The 14,514-nt window shown below is 37.3% G+C and overlaps 1 long non-coding RNA gene across 1 annotated transcript; it reads left to right on the top strand.

Annotated features, from left to right (window-relative positions):
• Positions 1 to 949: 949 nt before the first annotated feature.
• LOC147519512 (uncharacterized) lies at positions 950 to 10,243 on the top strand. Its single transcript, XR_015214243.1, has 2 exons — positions 950 to 1,098; positions 9,797 to 10,243. It is a non-coding gene; the product is annotated as an uncharacterized LOC147519512 (long non-coding RNA).
• The last annotated feature ends 4,271 nt before the right edge of the window (positions 10,244 to 14,514 follow it).

Genomic DNA, 14,514 nt, shown 5'->3' with positions numbered 1-14,514 from the left:
CCAATTTCAATAAAGTTTTTTGATAAATTATTTAAAAAGGTCCTTAGAATAATTAAGGGAGGTGGTTCTAAAATCATAAAATAGAGAGATTACAAATACACAGTTCGGTTGAGAAATTTTCCTCCTAAAGATCCGGCTATCATATAGTGTAGATAAGTATATCCTTAAAAAGTTAAAAGTGAATAAAAAGTGCATGTGTTGTATCTGAGTGATTAGCAACAGCTTAATCATTATGTTATTTAGATGAGCATCTCATTGTTGATCTACACCTCTTACAGTCAGGACTGGAAATTATTTAATTGCTGAACTCTTGAAATTAGTTTCTTCCTATGATCACCTTAGTGATCAAACAGACATTCATAGATGAATTGTTAACTTCGATCTTTTTGTGGAATTCATTGGTAGACATTAATTTTCTAAGCTTTCAGTTTTTGGGTGCACCAATATTTTTCACAAAAAATGGCACTTTGTACTATGGTTTATTATCTATACCTTCCTGTAAATGGGTTACCTCTATGAACATCAGTAAGAGTTAAGTAGGCTCAATGGTGGAGTTCTTGGAAGGGAGGACATTAGTATAAAACTATAAACCTATATACTGGAAATTAGAGGTTGGTGGGATTCAAATGGCCCAACTTTCTGACAGTGTCACTATCGCCTAACCCCTATTTGTCATTCATCACTTCTGTGTATATTTTCTGTCACAAAAGTTATATAATAAGAATTTTAGCACCTGTGCAGTATATTCCAACAGACAGCACAAAATAAAATTCTCTTTGTTTTCTCTTTCCATGTTTTTTTATCCACTTTAGTTTCAGTGGTTGGGAGTGAGTTCCAGAACTCGAGGAGCTACCATGCACCACAAGAAAATGCCGGCATGGTTCTCTTTCAGAATCTTTCTCAATCTATTTATCTTTTGATATAACATTTTCAAGCTCATCATTTGCAGGTTTTGACCTTATTTTAGAATGAACACACGCTTCATTTTTAAAAGAGCAAAAGGTTGAGTGGTGGACCATGGGCACTTCTAAGTTCATATGGTGGGCGGATTTGACTACAAATTTTATGATTCTTGACCAAAACTTGCTAAAAGAGAAGGTATGTAACTTTAAGTTGTTGAGATTACCCACACCATGTGATAGCCTTCTTACAGCTGCAATTATACTCCCTGCTAGGAAAAATAGTTACTATGGCAAATTTCATCTATGAAGCCTAATATGTAAGGTCATCTATGAGGCTTTATATGGCTCTGATTCTTGTTGGTTCCCTTCGCCAAGAAAAGATTGCAGAGCAAATTCTTAGTGGTTATAATAGCTAAAGGGTGTTGTGGGGATGATAGGGGCATGATCAGTTAACCGAAGTCATCCATGGATGCCAAATACAGTGAAGTATTTGTACCTATGAAGCGACAACAAAGTTTTAATTAAAATACTATTTGACCACCTACCAGGACACGGCTGAGGCAAGGCCGTCGTCAAAACTCAAATACCTTATTTATACTTGTGTTATGACCTGCAAACTTTCTTAACTTGTAGCATTTATACTCAGTGCAGTCATTATTTTTAATTCTACATGTACAGTCATATAATGGTAAGAAGTTGATTGAAGTTATGAACGTGGTAAGCTTCGCAAAATTATAATGCAGAACTGAAATCCTAAAACCTGTCAAAAAAGCCGTGAAAATTTATTTTCGTTCTCAAAATAGCTTGAAGTTTCAATGAGCAGAATGTAATTTTTGTGTCTTGATGACTTAATGAACAAGAGTTTGTAGAAAATCTCTCAATAATATAGGGAAGTATTTACAGAATCTTGGTTCTAAAGAAAAATCTTATGAGATTCATTTCATTTGCAGCTGAATGGAAAAGGTCATATCATTTGGTCATCTCTGAACCATCCAATACTTCTAGCAAAACTTTCTTTAGATGAATGGTTCCTGTTCTCTTGGCATATTAGATTTCTGGTTGCAGAGCCCACACACTAGTTCAGGTTTATGGTGCTTTGATGAATATATTTTAAAATAAAAATACCAACCATATCTTTCAGTTTGGGCTTCACCATAAAAGGAAATCAACTGGGTAATAAGTAACATAACAAAAAGTTAGTTATTGAAATCAATATTTAAGAAAGATAAAGAGTAAAAATTTCAAACATCAACCAAATCATCGGCCAGAAACTTATTACACAATCTTTTGAAGGCCAAACACATCTTGAAGTCAGATTCGATTCATTCAATATTCAAATTAATGGTATGAAGATTCATAACTTTGACTAGTTTTAGTAACAGCTAGTTGAGAAGAAATATAGACCATTGATGTTTTTTTTTCACTATAAATAAGTTGCCACCAATAATAAGTGGTGAGGTCCAGCAGTTGCTATAACCCAAATATTATAACCAATGAACAAGAAAGGAATTGAATCTGACTTGACTTTATCAGAGAATGAACCTAAGCGAGGTAGAAAAAAGTACAACTAAATATCTAATAGATTCATAGACAATTTATGGTCAGGCATAGAAAGCTGTACATAAAATGTAATATATTTTTAAAGATTCATCAGTGCCCTGATGATTGCATAAGAAATAACTAAATCTAAATTGTACCTTGAGTTGTTCAATAATTTCGCCTTTTTATCATGGTCGCTGTTAGGCTGAGTCCAATGGCTCCCTATCCCTCTAAAAGTAGTGTTGAAGTTAATAAAGTAGAGCTAAAATCAACAAAATAAAGCTAAAAGTCAATAAAGTAGAGCTAAAATCAACAAAATAGAAATTAAAGTCATTTTACTCTCTCTTTTTTACTTTCTATCTGTTGAAGTCGATAAAATGAAATTTAAAATCAAAAAATCCTTATATAAAGTAGAAAAAATCAAGAGATAGAAAAAAATCCTTTGACTTTTAATTTCATTTTGTTGATTTTAAAATTCACTTTATCGACTTTTAACTCTATTTTGATTTTATTTTAAATTTATATTTTATTGACTTCAACACTACTTTTAGAGGGATAGGGAGCCATTAGACTCAGCCTTAGTAATTATTTTTCTTTTTTCAGTCCACTGGCCGGTCAAGCCTTGAGGTGTTGGGTGCCGATTTCTTGGATAAACTCGTTCCTTCAGAAGGGAAAGAGGTTGAAGGGTTTAGGTGGGAGGGATGTGGTTTGGGTCATTGGCTCAGTTCCTTGTAATATTTTTATATATAAGTTGTGCCCAACTGCCCATAAGAATAAAAATCACTGAAAGGTCAGCATCTTCTTTTTTCTGTCAGGGTAGCCAAAATGACATTGTTAGAAAGATTTGAGTCCTTAAATTATATTGACAGATCCAAAAAAATATATATGTATATATTTGAGCCCTTAACCTTGTGTTTGAAGGTTTTCACTCCGAGGAGTACGTTTTTTTTTAGTCATGAGATACCATGTTATACTCAATTGCTTGAAACTGCAAAAAGATGGTTTGCACACTTTCACTTGTATTTGTCGACCAAAACATTGCTAAAGTTCTCACTTGAACCATCCAATTAAAATAGTATATTTGTTTAAGTGGGAAGTACATAAGAATCCCAAGCGTTTAGTCCAATATAGCAGTGGGAGGCTGATCACCATCACACTGTTTTTGATTTTTTATCAAACAATCTTTGTATTTTGTTGTAGCATGATTAGTAGTAATGTAATACTAAGTGTGTTAGCTCACAAACAATCAATTAATCGTTCTTTAACCAAGAAATGATAGAATTATTTTAATAAAATCAATGAATGCCCTATCACAATTCTCCTATGTCTTTAAATAGGCGTCCTAACCCTAAAATAAACAAGTAATGAATTCACCGAACCAATCCTACCAAAAATAAACAAAACAAGCGATTGTTCGCATAAAGCCCATAGAAAAGCCCAGAGCGCGTGCGCGCTTGTAAGAAGGGCAACACTAAGCGCGTGCACCCTCATTCTACTGTAACATCCTCTAGCCTTGAGCACGTGCGCGCTTGTATTAAGGTTAATACTGAGCGCGTGCGCCCTCGTACTACTTGTAGCAACCTCTCATACTTTCACGACACAATCATATTCATCAAAGTATTTTTCAGCAAGAATCTGCACTGCATCATTCCCCCCCGTTTGGAAGGAATTCATCCTCGAATTTAAATCATCCTCATCATCAGACAAATCACCACAGAATGGGATGAGATGGCGAACAATGAAGACATCCGAAGTCCGTATATGACTAGGCAAACGAAGGCGATAGGCATTAGCGTTAATCTTTTCAACTACCTCCACATGACCAATCTTGCGATGTTTCAATTTATTATAGTCACCAAAGGAAAAACGGTCTTTAGTAAGTACAGCTCAGACAAAATCACCCACCTCAAAATGAACATCATATCCCGACAATGGCGATCAACAGTAGCCTTGTACTTTGCATTTGACTCTAATAACTTCTGATGCACAGTAGCATGAGTATCCTGAAGGTGTTGAGCAATCTCAACAACAGTAGAATGAATAGGCTGTAAACTAGGAATAGGCGCTAGATCAACCGCAACGCGAAGATTAAATCCATAGAGAACCTGGAAGGGACTATACCCAGAACTCTGATTAACCGAACGGTTAAAGGCAAACTCGGCTTGGGCAAGATGAGAATCCCACTGCTTGATCTTAGTACCCACCAAAGAACGTAACAGGTTACCCAAGGACCGATTAACAACCTCTGTCTAGCCATCCATCTGTGGATGATAGGCAGTACTAAATTTCAACTCAGTGTGCATCATCTTCCATAAACAACGCCAAAAATGACTAAGGAAACGAGTATCCCGATTAGAAACAATAAAGGTAGGCAAACCATGTAACCGGTAAACATTTTAAAAGAACAACTGTGCAACATTGACAACATTAGTAGTTTTCTTGCACGCAATGAAATGCGCCATCTTAGATAACCGATCTACCACCACAAAAATAGAGTCATGACCCCGTTGAGTACGAGGAAGACCCAAAACAAAGTCCATACTGATATCACACCATGGACAACTCGGAACAGGTAAAGGCATATATAACCCTGCATTAGTAGCATGGCCCTTTAAGACTTGGCAAATATGACAACGCGCAACAAACTTGTGAACATCTGTGCTAAGACCCGACCAAAAATAAGACTCAGATACGAGCCGTAGTGTCTTGTCACACCCAAAGTGGCCCTCATTATGCAATTAAGTAATGAGGCGGAGATGAAGGCTGCAGGCTGCAGGCAGGAACACAAAGACGCTTACTCTTAAACAAAAACCCCTTGTATAGAGAAAACTCAAATAACTGGCCTTCCTGTATATCAGTCAGAACAAGGGAAAAATAGGGATCACTAGTGTACATCTCAGGAAAAGAGTCAAATCCAAAAACCGTAGTACGCAAGGACACCAACAACAAAGAACGCCTGCTAAGAGCATCCGCCACATGATTTTGAACCCCAGATTTGTGGCGCAGGACAATGGTAAAATCCTGCAAATAACTAGACCAGCGCAGTTGTCGGGCACTGACATTATCTTGGTTACCAATATGCTTAAGTGCTTCATGGTTAGTATAAAGGAGAAATTCGGAGTGAATCAAATAATGACGCCAATGTTTAAGGGTCTGAACAATGACATAAAATTCTAACTCATAAGCACTGTAGTTCTGTTTCGCACTTGAGAGTTTCTCACTGAAATAAGCGACAGGGTGAGTATGTTGACTAAGAATGGCCCCAATACCAACTTTAGAAGCATCAGTACACACTTCAAATGGAGATGAAAAATTCGGCAGTTTAAGAATTGGTGCCGAAATAAGTTTAGTCTTGAGAAACTGAAAACTCTCTTCAGCGGCCTGAGACCAAAAAAACTTACTACCACGCAAATAGTCAGTAATAGGAGCAGTGATAGTACTAAAATGAGGAACAAAGCGGCGATAAAAAGAAGCAAACCCATGAAAACTACGGGCTTCAGTTAATGTCGTCGGGCTAGGCCAGGAGCGAACCGCCTCGACCTTAGACATATCCACAGAGATACCTTCGGCCGAAAAAACATAACCTAGAAACAGAACTGAGTCAGTACATAAAATGCACTTAGCAACAGCAGCAAAGAGATGAGCTTGGCATAAGATAGACAACACCGCCTGGAGATCCTGGAGATGAGATAGGGCATCCTTGTTGTAAATTAAGATGTCATCGAAGTAAACCACCACACACTTGCCCAAAAATGGCTTCAACACCTGGTTCATGACTCACATGAAAGTACTGGGTGCATTAGAGAGGCCAAATGGCATGACTAACCACTCATACAGGCCCTCCTTTGTCTTAAAGGCAGTCTTCCACTCATCACCAATACGGATGTGAATATGATAATAACCGGACTTTAAGTCAAGCTTGGTAAAGACGGCAGCACCGTGTAACTGATCAAGAATGCCATCTAACCTTGGAATAGGAAATTTGTACTTGGTAGTGATCTTATTAATAGCCCGACTATCAACACACATACGCCAAGAATCATCCTTCTTGGAAACTAACAAAACATGAACCGCACATGGGCTTAAACTTTCCCGAATAAATCATTTATCAAGCAAATCAGTAATCTGTTGCTATAACTCAGCATGCTCTTTCGGACTCATCCGATAATGCGGACGATTTGGGATTTTAGAACCAGGAACCAAATCAATTTGGTGTTGTATATCCCTCATAGGAGGCAACCCAGCCGGTAACTAATCCAGAAAAAGGTCAGAAAACTCCTGTAACAATCCCTGCACACACACTGGCACATCAATCTTTGGCGTGTTAGGTTCACACATTAAAATAAACACGTGACTAGCACCGAGCAGTTCGGTCTCAAAACTGTGCAAAGCCAAACAAGAAGACTTTGGCTCGGCTGAGGCTATGGGCACAGGCTTTCAAGGCGGTACTAACACAATTTTAACACCCTCAAACTAAAACTATGAGTATTCTTCTAACTATCATGAGCAATTTGCAGATCAAATTTTCAGGGGCGACCCAATAACAAATGGCAAGCATCCATGGTAACAACTAACATCACACCACATATTATCAGCATACTTAGAACCAGTAGAAAAAAAAACCAAACACCGCTTAGTCACTATCAAGGACCAAAATATCGTTGATATATCGCCGATATATATCGATATTTTGGTACACCGATATCGATATTTCCGATATATATCCACCGAATATATAACCTTTTTTTCCCGATATATATCGGAATTTCCGATATAAAACTTTATATCGTCAATATAATCGATATATCCGATATATATCGGTTGACTTTTTGACCATTTTTTAATATAAATCCGATATTTCCAATATATTTCCGATATATTTCCGATATTTCTGATATTATATTTTCGATATTTCGATATTTTAAATAGTTTGGATTGGTTACCAAAAAAATGGATATATCCGATATATATCGGTTTTTGGGTACACCGATATATTCATCGATATCGATATTTTGGGCCTTGGTCACTATTACCTCTGTGCCTTTCTTCAGCCAAGAGAGAGAATAAGGCGCCTGATGTTTCTCAGTGGCCAAGTTAAGCTTACGAACAGCTTTAGAAGAGACAACATTCTCACAGCTGCCTGAATCAATAACCAGCTTGCAGACCTTTTCAAAAATGGTACAAGTCGACTGAAAAATATGATTGTGGAGCCAACCATCACCCTCAGTCTCCTTAGGAGTAAAACACAGTTGGTGCACCACCAGAAGTTCACCCCTGTCACCAGTAACTAGTTCTTCCGGAATGTCATCCGAGCCCACATCAAAAATGGGAGCCCTAAGAAACCCACCCACGAGATCCTCATCAATATCCTCATTCTCAGCAAACAAAATCTTACCAGGAGCAGGCGGTTTTGGACATTTGTTAGCATAGTGACCAATCTCACCACAACGAAAACACTTAACCGAATTAGTGCCACGACCAAGAGCTTCTGGACCCTGCGGCCTAGTGATAGGAACATTGGGAGTGTGGGGAACATGACCACTAACCCTGCGTTATGTTGTTTTTCTAGAATTAATAAGGCACGTTGATGAGCCTCAGAGACCGAAAAAATATCAAATAGGTTCAAGGCATCCTGCAAGTTAGAACGAAACCCCCCAATATAGCGGGCCACCAACTGATCATCAGACTCTGTCAGTTCGACACGAGACAATAACTGATAAACGTCCTTGGTATAGTCATCCACAGATTTGGCACCTTGACGCAAATTCTGAAAGCGTTGATATAATTCACACGTATAATTGAATGGTAAAAAATCAGCACGGAGATATTTTTTAAGTTTACCCCAATCCACGATTTTAGACTTACCTCGTCTGTAACGAGTCGCCTTCAACTGTTGCCACCAAGCCATAGTGCGACCACGAAAACGAGTTACCACAAGCGCCACCTGTTTGTCGTATAACACTTCTTTGAACTCCATAACTTCTTCCGCAGTCCCGAGCCAATCAATCAGTTCATCTAGTTGTAGGCTACCATGAAACTCGGGCAGATCAATTTTCAAACCAGATTCCTAGCGCCTGTTCTCTCTGTGTTGTGGAACATGCGGGAAATTGTAAATCTCCTCCAAATCGGCAAAGGGGTTATTATCCTCTGCCTCCATATCGTCCTCCACCAGCTATGGTTCACGGTCTCGTGGTTGGTCGGGTTGCCGATTAAGGGCCTCGACTTGGCGGGTTAGCGCTGCTACCTGCCTTGAAAGTTCGACCATTCGATCACGAGCATACACATCGTCCATATTAGCTTCTCTTTGAGGTCTACCACGTTCTCTTCCTGCTTGACGAGGCATATTGCAGATCGTAACTGAATCTGATACCAACTAATGTAATACTAAGTGCGTTAGCTCACAAACAATCAACTAATCGTTCTTTAACCAAGAAATGACGGAATTATTTTAATAAATTCTCCTAAGCCTTTAAATATGCGTCCTAACCCTAAAATAAACAAGCGGTGAATTCACCGAACCAATCCTACCAAAAATAAACAAAACAAGCGACTGTTCGCATAAAGCCCACAGAAAAACCCAGAGCGCGTGCGTGCTTGTAAGAAGGGCAACATTGAGTGTGTGCGCCCTCGTTCTACTGTAACATCCTCTAGCCTTGAGCGCGTGCGCGCTTGCATCAAGGTTAATACTGAGCGCGTGCGCCCTCGTACTACTTGTAACAACCTCTCATACTTTCACGACACCATCATATTCATCAAGGTATTTCTCAGCAAGAATCTGCACAGCATCAAGTAGACACCATCCTTTCACTACCAGCTAATGCACTGAACTGCAATTTTCAAATTTTAAAGTTAAACTAGCCTTTCATCACATGTAAGGGCAAGTTGTGCTCGGAGATCAACCACCCAATCAAATGGGGGAACCGCGTGGCACTGAGATTGTTAGTCCGTGATTTTGTGTGTGTGCCACAATGCAGTTACATTTATGCTGTATTCTATAAAAGATGATAGATGAAAAGAGTGCAAAAGAACAGTTGCATGGTATGGTATGCAGAAGAATTTTGTGAGAGATAAGCAAGCTAAGGTGACCATATTTTTGGGAATATTAATTGATGTTGAGGACCCTCACATGCATTGCCTTAAAGTCTATAAATATCAAAGGTACAAGACAGGTTGTTCGTATCTTGTTTGCCCTTTCTCTTCCTCTCTTACCTGCAACATAGATCTTCTGTACGAATCCTAGCTAGTTCAACCAAGTAACTCGGGAAACTTAAATTCTTTACTTCCCTCTTAGTTATATGGCCAATATCAAGTTCCTGAGTACTTGTATTTTCTTTCTTGCATTGTCTATCTCTCAGGAGATTCTTTCAATCGAGGGAAGGCATTTGAGTTCAGGAGAGACACAGATGGCGAAGAAAGGCCTGATCACTAGTGATTACAGTGTAGAAGATATGGGGAAGGACAAGGTCCATGGTGGCAACTTGGATAATAGTAACGTCGAAGGACAGAAAGATTATCGCCCTACCATACCAGGTCACAGTCCTGGGATTGGTCATGCTGTTGTGAACCGCACCACAAGTCCAAATGTATAGACATAATTGGCGTGTATGGTTCTGACGACATATGACTTATGCATTTTCATTTGTTAAGATATTAGTGCTTATTTCCCTATTTATAATTCTCTCAATTGCACTATGTTGAAGGTCCCGAAAGTTATTTGTGAATTGGTTTTAGACCTGTAACTATCCATGTAAAGATATAGTTATGTATGTAAAGAAAAATAAAAGATGTTGGTTACTCTTTGTCATTTCTCAAATACCATCTTTGCCTCTCATATTTGCTGTCTATACTATGAGATGATCTTATTTTATACCTTCTATGTTGTACTTGGATAAGAACTATATTGTCGAGGTGGTGGTGATGGAAAAACTGAAGCACTAAGAGTATCAGTGATAGCATGACCAGTGGCGGAGCTAGGGGGGGCCCAGGGTACGCCCTGGCTCACCCTCAATTTCTTCCAAAAAAAAAATTACTACTATATATATGAAAATGATTTTGTTACATTTCTAATTTTATGTATTTTGAGAAACAACACTTTTGGCAAGTGTTTTTCCTTGTTTGGAAAACCAAAAAAGATGAAAGAGAAAAAAAGAGTAATAACATTTTCAAATCTCAGTCCCAATAATTCATATGCATGTTTATTGGTATGTTTTCTAAACCTTAATTCCCCAATCTCTTATTTTTTTAGTTATAATTCAATTTTGTACGTAATGAATTCAATCCATCGATTACTTGAGTCCATTACAATTTAATTTGTTGCATAAAATTGTAATAAATTTACTTTTGAATCTACTTAAAGCATTGATTTGAATTTCGATTAAATGAAAAAACGAAAAACGAAAAACAATTAAAATAAATGCTAAAGTGACCACAAAAAAAATGTACTGGTGTCTAAACATGTATAGTTTAAAACAATGGTGGGATCATAAACCATGTTGGCGCAACAAGCTAGTTTGAAAATCCAAATTTTGCTTACCCAGTATAGATTTTTGAGAAAGCGTAAACATGAGAATTATATTCCCAATCTAGAATTTGTAAACGCTTTGTAAGTCTGTAACACCATTTTTTGTTATTAATATTAATTACCCTTTAGCCAAAAAAAAAATGTCGAAACATTGTATAATATTTTTTATTGTGCCTATGTATTTATTTTTTTTCCCAATGCCTTTTGAACTATTTTCCTTACAGTTTTAAAGAATTTATTGTTTTTTTCATTTGTGGAATTTTAAAGTGGTTTCCATAAGCATATATATTTGTAAGAAGCATATATTTGTAGGCACTTTCTTCTTAAGTTCCTAATTTTCTAAAGCTAAATATCCGTGTAATATTTTTTTTCTCCTAAATCGATCTATTAAGCAATCTAGTCTTTTGTAATTCCAAAATTTACATATTTTTTGTGATGGGATTCGAATTGTGTTTTTTTTTTTTTTTACTTTTAAAAATAATGCAAGGGAAAACAAAAATTTGACAAATTGGGTGTTATCTTATTTTAGTTTTTATATAGTAACTAGTTGTGGCTCACCCTCACCCAATTTCCTGGCTCCGCCACTGAGCATGACATATAGTGCTTGACATATTTTCTCCTATAAAGATTATATAACTACAGCACAACATGCAATACTTGCATTTTTATTCAAATGGTGAAAGTTGAGTAAACCGATTCACTTTATTGAATGTTCTATTTCCCCAAGTTTATGTACTCACATCATGGGATATTCATTCATAATCATCAGTGAGAAGTATATAAAGGTATGGGGGCCACCCCCCTGAACACCCAGGCTCAATGTAATCATTTCCATAGTGTGTAAGAGTGTATAATCCTGTGTAATGGCTAATACTATCAAGTTTCCTATTCATTACTGTCAAGTTTCCTATTCCGCAGTATAACTTGTATACCAGTAGCCAGAGAATTGTTAAATATTTATTAGGAGTCTTCTGTAGGGATTTCTGTCACCACTTCGTTGCACAAGGGTATATAAATCTAAGCGAGTTAAGAAGAAAATACGCTCAGGATCGAGTGTGAATATTCTAGTGAAAAAATGACTAGTTAAAAGTTAGGAGCCAGTACTTGAGTAATAAGTTAATTATTTTTAGCATCCAAGTGTATCTGTTGTGACTTGTGAGTTGTGACCAGATTCTGGTGAGAGGACCCCAAAAGTTGAATTCTGGTTTACTAAAGTCCATATGAAGGATGAATCTGGACTTCAGGAGGAAGTTACTTGCACAAGGAATCAACCACAAACACTCTTTTTTTAGTAAAATAGTATGGCTATTTTTTTCAATAAAGGGGGGTGGTTATTGCTTGCGTCTCAATTATAACTTTGACTACAGGTAAAGTTGAAGGTGGTTTTTGACTTGCTAGTTTATTTGCTGCATTTGACCCTTGTCACACTATCTTTTAATTGAAAATGTATAATGTTGAATGAACACGATACGGAACTATGGAAAGGAATGTGACGTTAGAGTAATCTACTTGTGTTGCTATCATCATCACGATTATATCATTTGTCAGACTAACAAAAAGATTTATTAGTCATGAACACCATTTGAACTTGTAGCGATGACACAGAAAATAACATCCGCACACCAATCTCTGAGTCTTTGCTTCCGATTGAATCGGTTTTGAACTGTGCGGACGTTTCAACTTTTAACTCCTTAATTCCTTCCTTCTATGCTCTTGTGAATATCAATTAAGTAGTTGTACTTTTCATTACTGTGAGCTTGTATAGTTGAAAACTTTGAAAAGTCTTGTAGAGATCTTTCTAACAGCACTCCCATCGATTATGTTTATACTAGTATCAAGTACTAAATAGTAAATGCATTAGGGATTAGATTATAAGATTCTTTACAATCTAGGTAGACTTTAAGTTGGTAATTTAGTTAAAAATAAATTCCAACTTAAGGAACATGTGCAGGACACAAATGCACAGAAATTTAAATATCTAGTTCCTTTTTCCTGTGGTTAGCGCGTGCCCTCTTTAATCTCCTAACAAAAACATAGATGGGCACGTAGCTCACAAACCTAAGTTACCTAAGGAGCGGAAAAACGCTCTTGAATCTTTGCTGTTCACACCCACTAGTTTATGCAATATGGGGTATCAATGTACTACATAAAGGAATTGGCCGGAAACATGCCTGGTCATATATAGATTTCATGCCTCACACGAACATGCAATGTATAAACTTTTGATTATAAGATCTTTGGAATACAAATATCTTGAACAATATTTGATAAGATTGATTTGCTACTGTGAAAAAATGGCTTGCAAACCATACATGACAGAACAAATTCTTGAGCCAGTTGGTCCAATTTAAAAAAACATTCTGATTGCGCGTAGTTAATCCATCTATATGCCTATGGCTTCATTACATGAAATTTTATGCTTCTAGCCGCTTACTAGTTGTAAACAATAAAACACCGGGCTTTGGGAAAGTTGGCTCTGTCTAACAAAAACAACATTTAGCATTCACAAGGACCATTCATATAGAATTTTATATCTTCACATAGTTGGAAGGACAGGGGAATACTCTGCCTTTAAGGTACATGTGAACAGAAAGAACCAACTTGATGTCTGTGGGGGGAAGAAATGCGTTTTTATAGAATGAATCCTTCTTTCAAAACTGACCAACCTTTGGGCTCTAAGGAAAGTGGACTGACAGCTTAATATTGCACCCGATCGATCAAATTGAATGGTTATTATAATGTCTCATTTAAATGATATTGCTAATACTCACTTGGCTGTTTCTCTTCTATGTAGTTTTTGTGAAGGGGAAAAAAAATGCAATTAAGAATGGTCTAGACACATTTTTGCAAGCCTAAACTACTCGTACTCCAGCCGCCCAATCACTTATTTAATGCAATAACACTTTACTGATAAGGAATCTTCCTCATGTTTTGGGCTACACTGCCTACACGCTATATTCCATTTTGACACCTTAAATACCACTGGGAGTGTGAAGGTTGTTAGTGTATCAGTCGCCTATCTCTGTTGAAGTACTCTCTCTTCAAGTAAGACTAATTGTCCCTTCTCCTTTTCATTTTTTCCAATTTTATGGCGAGGAACAAGTGTATATGTACTTGCACCATACTTCTAGTGCTGCTTCTTTCTCATGAAATGATCCATGCTGAAGGGAGACACCTGAAGAAAAAGACGTGCTCAAAATGCTTACGTTCTAATCCAAGCAACGGAATGGGAGAGAAGAAAGAGAGTGGTGCACAGACTAGTAAGAGTAGTGACTCGAACCATAAAGTGACAACTATGCAGGGATTTGTAGAAGCTTTTAGGCCTACCACACCGGGTCATAGTCCTGGTATTGGTCATTCTATTAAAGATTGAGAAGTCAGTGTAAGTAATTAAAGAGTGCGTCGCCAGATGTTGCTGTACGTAATCTGTCAATCTCTTAGTTCTGCAAGTCACTTTGCGTTAAATCTTTAACGATGGGGAAATGTCATAGTAAGCTCATTGTGCAATGTAAATGTTTTCAGTTTGTGATGTTATAAAGGCCTTTAATTTGT

Source organism: Coptis chinensis, chromosome 2, assembly GCF_015680905.1.
Source record: "Coptis chinensis isolate HL-2020 chromosome 2, ASM1568090v1, whole genome shotgun sequence".
NCBI lineage: Eukaryota > Viridiplantae > Streptophyta > Magnoliopsida > Ranunculales > Ranunculaceae > Coptis > Coptis chinensis.
This window is presented reverse-complemented; position numbering and strand designations above follow the sequence as displayed.